This window comes from Gigantopelta aegis, unplaced genomic scaffold (assembly GCF_016097555.1).
Source record: "Gigantopelta aegis isolate Gae_Host unplaced genomic scaffold, Gae_host_genome ctg7613_pilon_pilon, whole genome shotgun sequence".
Lineage (NCBI taxonomy): Eukaryota > Metazoa > Mollusca > Gastropoda > Neomphalida > Peltospiridae > Gigantopelta > Gigantopelta aegis.
This window is the reverse complement of record NW_024535954.1, coordinates 1-8,881: the sequence shown is the minus strand read 5'-3', so window position 1 is coordinate 8,881 and position 8,881 is coordinate 1. Positions and strand designations below refer to the sequence as shown.

At 36.1% G+C, this 8,881-nt stretch overlaps 3 non-coding genes across 3 annotated transcripts; all 3 read left to right on the top strand.

The window, feature by feature from the left end:
* Positions 1-1,274: 1,274 nt before the first annotated feature.
* On the top strand, positions 1,275-1,393 carry LOC121366879. Its single transcript, XR_005957247.1, has one exon. It is a non-coding gene; the product is annotated as a 5S ribosomal RNA (ribosomal RNA).
* A 3,294-nt stretch (positions 1,394-4,687) lies between these two features.
* Positions 4,688-4,806, top strand: LOC121366877. The gene has a single exon (XR_005957246.1). It is a non-coding gene; the product is annotated as a 5S ribosomal RNA (ribosomal RNA).
* A 3,304-nt stretch (positions 4,807-8,110) lies between these two features.
* LOC121366876 lies at positions 8,111-8,229 on the top strand. Its single transcript, XR_005957245.1, has one exon. It is a non-coding gene; the product is annotated as a 5S ribosomal RNA (ribosomal RNA).
* The last annotated feature ends 652 nt before the right edge of the window (positions 8,230-8,881 follow it).

The following is an 8,881-nucleotide window of genomic DNA, read 5'->3' as shown; positions in this document are numbered from 1 at the left end:
ATGGATGTACATTGTTCAATAGTAAATAAAAATATTAATAATAATAATAATAGTAATTTAAAAAAGTAAAATATTAAGAAGAAGAAATAATAATACTAAAAGTCATAAAAAAAACCGGTTCCACAATAACCTGTGATGCCACATTTTTAGTAAATTGGTATGTATTCTACAATCGTGGAATATTGATGCCTAAGAAAGCATAATTTACTAACTACATTTAACATCCTACCATAATATGTTTGTGTGCGCGTGTTCCTGACAGCGTGCGTGTGTGTGTGTGTGGGCCGGGCGCAGAGCCATTATTACTGTATCATTAGTAGGTACATGAACTCCAAATATCGTTACAGCCAAACAGTTAAAGTTTGTTTTGTTCAACGACACCACTAGAGCACATTGATTTATTAATCATCGGCTATTGGATCTCAAACATTTGGTAATTATGACACATAGTCTTAGAAAGCGATCTACATTTTTTTTTCTGTTATTAATAATGTACCTGTTATATGCACCGACCCACAGACAGGATAGCACATACCACGGCTTTTGATAACCAGTCGTGACGCACTGGCTGGTAAGAGAGATAGCCCAATGGGCCCACCGAAGGGGATCGATCCTAGACCGACGGCTCATCAAACGAGCGGTCTACAACTGGGCTACGTCCCACGCTCCTCAGCCAAATGAGTGTTACATTGGCTAGAAACGAAATGTAAATATAAAAATAATACCTCCTTGTCCATTACTAAGCTTAATAATTTATTTCAATATTCCAATAATTATATGGCAAAAACCAGCGGACTCATTTCATTTCTACTTATTTTCGTGCTTACGTCCAATTAAGGTTCAAGCACGCCGTCCTGGGCAAACACCTCAGCTATCTGGGCTGTCTGTCCAGGACAGTGAGTTACTTGTTAATTGTTAGTGGTTAGTCAGAGATAAGTGGGTGTAGTGGTGTTACACCTACCAATTGAGTCATTAAACCTCACTTCGGGTGCGAGCTGGTACCGTACTCCGAGCCCTGTATCTGTCAACCTTATGCCCAGTGGCTTAACCACGACAACACCGAGGCCGGTCTTGTGGACTCTTTTTCTCTACGCGATACACAAGGGAGATCACTGTGTGGATTAAAAAAAAACTTCACTAAAATTGCATGTAAACAACACCGGCGATAAGTCATTCGATCTGTCTTTCCAACAAATAAAACAAAACAAAAGCTACGGCCATATATCGACTTCCGGAAAATTACGTATGTATACCCCTATTTTTCAACAGTTGTTGTCTACGGCCATACCACGTTGAAAGCACCGGTTCTCGTCCGATCACCGAAGTTAAGCAACGTCGGGCCCGGTTAGTACTTGGATGGGTGACCGCCTGGGAACACCGGGTGCTGTAGACACTTTTTTTTTTTTTTTTTTTTAATTATAATTATTTTTATTATTATTATTATTATTATTATTATTTGTCTTTTAATGATTTTATTATTGTTATTATGGATGGGGTGGTTTTTTAAGTACACTCCGAGTAAGAATGAAGTGAGCACACACTTATTTACAGAATACATTTCCCTGCAATCACTGTCACTGGTGATAGTGTTAGTGTGTTTGTTGTTGGAAAAAAAATCATCTGGGCAATGTTTTGAAAGAAATTTTATTTCATCTAGTATCACAGTGTCCAGATTCCTTGTGCTTGAAACATGTATGGGGTACCTGTAAAGAAAAACAAAATACTCAATTTTGTGCGCAACTAGGGTAGTCATAGACGCTACTCGTTAACTGTGAAATTAGCAGCTTAACTCCCATTGTTTTCTTATTTAATTTAAGGATGAGGGGTGGTAGTATTTATATGCGTGGTGTATATGTTGGTGGTGTTGTTTTTTTGTTTGTGGTTGTTGGGTTTTTTAAAATTATTTTTCAAGATTTATTAAAAAAAAATACTCAGATACATTATAATGTGTAACAAGAGGACATTTTCAAATACATAATTAACACACATGACAAGAACAGGCGTCAACATAGAAGTATCTACAATTAACATAGAACACAAGATATGCAAACAAAATGGCTAAAAGGTGCGGCGAAACGTCAGTTCACTAGACTAGATAATGTTTTAATAAATATAGCTAGTTTTTTTCTAATAATGGTGCATTACATGACAGCATACCTTTCATTTTAAAAACGTTTTATATATATTGTTTTATATATTTTATTCTAATGTTTTCAATGTTTTCATTCTTACAGTTGAATAAATACTGGTACTTATCTCCAATATCAGTATTAGAAAGTTTGCATATTCTGTTTTCTCTAGGAATGTTATGCCATCTGCCAGTTTCGATTGGTAATCTTAAATTTGACGTACGCAATTTAGTTATTAAGCATCTATTTTGGTACGATAATCTCGACGAATAGGTTTCGAAATAAAATTCTGTTTTAAATAATGTATAAAATTGACCCCTAGAAGAGTTTGTAATATCCGAGAATCACTGTTGTATAAATTGATTGCAGAGGTTTTGTTTCAATTCTTGTTTATACAATTTGAAATCATTATTTTGATTGGTATAGATGTACCCCACTCCCGTGTTATCGAAATACTTTTTATGAATTTCAACCATTTAAATTGATTTCTTTCACCACTGTTTAAAGGAAAACATTAATTTACATAAAATACTTCTAAGTTTATTTTCGCCTTTAACCAGTTTACTCCAAAATAACACCATTCGTAACATTACTTGTATTTCTAAAGGGAACCTTCCTATCTCTCCATATACCATTTGAAAAAACCCATGAAATAGTCTCTATATATTTCACTAAATCCCTGTTGACTTTGTGGAGGTCAAAGTTCGTTAATAAACGACAAACAATTGCGTGACGTCATCTATCTGTCATTGTAATTATAGTTAGGCGGCGTATCGCTTAGTGGATACAGCGCTCGTCTGAGATATGATGGGTCGTTCGATGTGGCTGGACACGGGCTACCCCCAAACCCAGGCAATGTCCCACGACATTGCAATTGAAGGTACGGGATGTAAATAGTGCTGTTGTTCAATTAATATTAATATTAATATTGAGAGACAGAGACAGAGAGAGACACACACACACACACACAGAGAGAGAGAGAGAGAGAGAGAGAGAGAGAGAGAGAGAGAGAGAGAGAGAGAGAGAGAGAGAGAGAGAGAGAGAGAGAGAGAGAGAGAGAGAGAGAGACATGTTTTATCTCACAATTAGTTACGAAATGACGGTCATCCATTAGACGATAATTAATGAATCTATGTGCCCTAGTGGTGTCGTTAAACCAAACACATTTTTACTTTGAACTTTTGTTTTTACATACGAGTGTATACATCAGTGTGATAGAACAGGGTAGCTTAGTAAACGGTTCTTGTATGTGAGTGTTTATTGTTTTAATATATTTTATTTAATGGATGTACATTGTTCAATAGTAAATAAAAATATTAATAATAATAATAATAGTAATTTAAAAAAGTAAAATATTAAGAAGAAGAAATAATAATACTAAAAGTCATAAAAAAAACCGGTTCCACAATAACCTGTGATGCCACATTTTTAGTAAATTGGTATGTATTCTACAATCGTGGAATATTGATGCCTAAGAAAGCATAATTTACTAACTACATTTAACATCCTACCATAATATGTTTGTGTGCGCGTGTTCCTGACAGCGTGCGTGTGTGTGTGTGTGGGCCGGGCGCAGAGCCATTATTACTGTATCATTAGTAGGTACATGAACTCCAAATATCGTTACAGCCAAACAGTTAAAGTTTGTTTTGTTCAACGACACCACTAGAGCACATTGATTTATTAATCATCGGCTATTGGATCTCAAACATTTGGTAATTATGACACATAGTCTTAGAAAGCGCTCTACATTTTTTTTCTGTTATTAATAATGTACCTGTTATATGCACCGACCCACAGACAGGATAGCACATACCACGGCTTTTGATATACCAGTCGTGACGCACTGGCTGGTAAGAGAGATAGCCCAATGGGCCCACCGAAGGGGATCGATCCTAGACCGACGGCTCATCAAACGAGCGGTCTACAACTGGGCTACGTCCCACGCTCCTCAGCCAAATGAGTGTTACATTGGCTAGAAACGAAATGTAAATATAAAAATAATACCTCCTTGTCCATTACTAAGCTTAATAATTTATTTCAATATTCCAATAATTATATGGCAAAAACCAGCGGACTCATTTCATTTCTACTTATTTTCGTGCTTACGTCCAATTAAGGTTCAAGCACGCCGTCCTGGGCAAACACCTCAGCTATCTGGGCTGTCTGTCCAGGACAGTGAGTTACTTGTTAATTGTTAGTGGTTAGTCAGAGATAAGTGGGTGTAGTGGTGTTACACCTACCAATTGAGTCATTAAACCTCACTTCGGGTGCGAGCTGGTACCGTACTCCGAGCCCTGTATCTGTCAACCTTATGCCCAGTGGCTTAACCACGACAACACCGAGGCCGGTCTTGTGGACTCTTTTTCTCTACGCGATACACAAGGGAGATCACTGTGTGGATTAAAAAAAAAAACTTCACTAAAATTGCATGTAAACAACACCGGCGATAAGTCATTCGATCTGTCTTTCCAACAAATAAAACAAAACAAAAGCTACGGCCATATATCGACTTCCGGAAAATTACGTATGTATACCCCTATTTTTCAACAGTTGTTGTCTACGGCCATACCACGTTGAAAGCACCGGTTCTCGTCCGATCACCGAAGTTAAGCAACGTCGGGCCCGGTTAGTACTTGGATGGGTGACCGCCTGGGAACACCGGGTGCTGTAGACACTTTTTTTTTTTTTTTTTTTAATTATAATTATTATTTTATTATTATTATTATTATTATTATTATTTTTCTCTTTTAATGATTTTATTATTGTTATTATGGATGGGGTGGTTTTTTAAGTACACTCCGAGTAAGAATGAAGTGAGCACACACTTATTTACAGAATACATTTCCCTGCAATCACTGTCACTGGTGATAGTGTTAGTGTGTTTGTTGTTGGAAAAAAAATCATCTCTGGGCAATGTTTTGAAAGAAATTTTATTTCATCTAGTATCACAGTGTCCAGATTCCTTGTGCTTGAAACATGTATCGGGTACCTGTAAAGAAAAACAAAATACTCAATTTTGTGCGCAACTAGGGTAGTCATAGACGCTACTCGTTAACTGTGAAATTAGCAGCTTAACTCCCATTGTTTTCTTATTTAATTTAAGGATGAGGGGTGGTAGTATTTATATGCGTGGTGTATATGTTGGTGGTGTTGTTTTTTTTTTTGTGGTTGTTGGGTTTTTTAAAATTATTTTTCAAGATTTATTAAAAAAAAATACTCAGATACATTATAATGTGTAACAAGAGGACATTTTCAAATACATAATTAACACACATGACAAGAACAGGCGTCAACATAGAAGTATCTACAATTAACATAGAACACAAGATATGCAAACAAAATGGCTAAAAGGTGCGGCGAAACGTCAGTTCACTAGACTAGATAATGTTTTAATAAATATAGCTAGTTTTTTTCTAATAATGGTGCATTACATGACAGCATACCTTTCATTTTAAAAACGTTTTATATATATTGTTTTATATATTTTATTCTAATGTTTTCAATGTTTTCATTCTTACAGTTGAATAAATACTGGTACTTATCTCCAATATCAGTATTAGAAAGTTTGCATATTCTGTTTTCTCTAGGAATGTTATGCCATCTGCCAGTTTCGATTGGTAATCTTAAATTTGACGTACGCAATTTAGTTATTAAGCATCTATTTTGGTACGATAATCTCGACGAATAGGTTTCGAAATAAAATTCTGTTTTAAATAATGTATAAAATTGACCCCTAGAAGAGTTTGTAATATCCGAGAATCACTGTTGTATAAATTGATTGCAGAGGTTTTGTTTCAATTCTTGTTTATACAATTTGAAATCATTATTTTGATTGGTATAGATGTACCCCACTCCCGTGTTATCGAAATACTTTTTATGAATTTCAACCATTTAAATTGATTTCTTTCACCACTGTTTAAAGGAAACATTAATTTACATAAAATACTTCTAAGTTTATTTTCGCCTTTAACCAGTTTACTCCAAAATAACACCATTCGTAACATTACTTGTATTTCTAAAGGGAACCTTCCTATCTCTCCATATACCATTTGAAAAAACCCATGAAATAGTCTCTATATATTTCACTAAATCCCTGTTGACTTTGTGGAGGTCAAAGTTCGTTAATAAACGACAAACAATTGCGTGACGTCATCTATCTGTCATTGTAATTATAGTTAGGCGGCGTATCGCTTAGTGGATACAGCGCTCGTCTGAGATATGATGGGTCGTTCGATGTGGCTGGACACGGGCTACCCCCAAACCCAGGCAATGTCCCACGACATTGCAATTGAAGGTACGGGATGTAAATAGTGCTGTTGTTCAATTAATATTAATATTAATATTGAGAGACAGAGACAGAGAGAGACACACACACACACACACACACACAGAGAGAGAGAGAGAGAGAGAGAGAGAGAGAGAGAGAGAGAGAGAGAGAGAGAGAGAGAGAGAGAGAGAGAGAGAGAGAGAGAGAGAGAGAGAGAGAGAGAGGCGACATGTTTTATCTCACAATTAGTTACGAAATGACGGTCATCCATTAGACGATAATTAATGAATCTATGTGCCCTAGTGGTGTCGTTAAACCAAACACATTTTTACTTTGAACTTTTGTTTTTACATACGAGTGTATACATCAGTGTGATAGAACAGGGTAGCTTAGTAAACGGTTCTTGTATGTGAGTGTTTATTGTTTTAATATATTTTATTTAATGGATGTACATTGTTCAATAGTAAATAAAAATATTAATAATAATAATAATAGTAATTTAAAAAAGTAAAATATTAAGAAGAAGAAATAATAATACTAAAAGTCATAAAAAAAACCGGTTCCACAATAACCTGTGATGCCACATTTTTAGTAAATTGGTATGTATTCTACAATCGTGGAATATTGATGCCTAAGAAAGCATAATTTACTAACTACATTTAACATCCTACCATAATATGTTTGTGTGCGCGTGTTCCTGACAGCGTGCGTGTGTGTGTGTGTGGGCCGGGCGCAGAGCCATTATTACTGTATCATTAGTAGGTACATGAACTCCAAATATCGTTACAGCCAAACAGTTAAAGTTTGTTTTGTTCAACGACACCACTAGAGCACATTGATTTATTAATCATCGGCTATTGGATCTCAAACATTTGGTAATTATGACACATAGTCTTAGAAAGCGATCTACATTTTTTTTTTCTGTTAGTACCTGTTATATGCACCGACCCACAGACAGGATAGCACATACCACGGCTTTTGATATACCAGTCGTGACGCACTGGCTGGTAAGAGAGATAGCCCAATGGGCCCACCGAAGGGGATCGATCCTAGACCGACGGCTCATCAAACGAGCGGTCTACAACTGGGCTACGTCCCACGCTCCTCAGCCAAATGAGTGTTACATTGGCTAGAAACGAAATGTAAATATAAAAATAATACCTCCTTGTCCATTACTAAGCTTAATAATTTATTTCAATATTCCAATAATTATATGGCAAAAACCAGCGGACTCATTTCATTTCTACTTATTTTCGTGCTTACGTCCAATTAAGGTTCAAGCACGCCGTCCTGGGCAAACACCTCAGCTATCTGGGCTGTCTGTCCAGGACAGTGAGTTACTTGTTAATTGTTAGTGGTTAGTCAGAGATAAGTGGGTGTAGTGGTGTTACACCTACCAATTGAGTCATTAAACCTCACTTCGGGTGCGAGCTGGTACCGTACTCCGAGCCCTGTATCTGTCAACCTTATGCCCAGTGGCTTAACCACGACAACACCGAGGCCGGTCTTGTGGACTCTTTTTCTCTACGCGATACACAAGGGAGATCACTGTGTGGATTAAAAAAAAAACTTCACTAAAATTGCATGTAAACAACACCGGCGATAAGTCATTCGATCTGTCTTTCCAACAAATAAAACAAAACAAAAGCTACGGCCATATATCGACTTCCGGAAAATTACGTATGTATACCCCTATTTTTCAACAGTTGTTGTCTACGGCCATACCACGTTGAAAGCACCGGTTCTCGTCCGATCACCGAAGTTAAGCAACGTCGGGCCCGGTTAGTACTTGGATGGGTGACCGCCTGGGAACACCGGGTGCTGTAGACACTTTTTTTTTTTTTTTTTTTTAATTATAATTATTTTTATTATTATTATTATTATTATTATTATTATTATTTGTCTTTTAATGATTTTATTATTGTTATTATGGATGGGGTGGTTTTTTAAGTACACTCCGAGTAAGAATGAAGTGAGCACACACTTATTTACAGAATACATTTCCCTGCAATCACTGTCACTGGTGATAGTGTTAGTGTGTTTGTTGTTGGAAAAAAAATCATCTGGGCAATGTTTTGAAAGAAATTTTATTTCATCTAGTATCACAGTGTCCAGATTCCTTGTGCTTGAAACATGTATGGGGTACCTGTAAAGAAAAACAAAATACTCAATTTTGTGCGCAACTAGGGTAGTCATAGACGCTACTCGTTAACTGTGAAATTAGCAGCTTAACTCCCATTGTTTTCTTATTTAATTTAAGGATGAGGGGTGGTAGTATTTATATGCGTGGTGTATATGTTGGTGGTGTTGTTTTTTTGTTTGTGGTTGTTGGGTTTTTTAAAATTATTTTTCAAGATTTATTAAAAAAAAATACTCAGATACATTATAATGTGTAACAAGAGGACATTTTCAAATACATAATTAACACACATGACAAGAACAGGCGTCAACATAGAAGTATCTACAATTAACATAGAACACA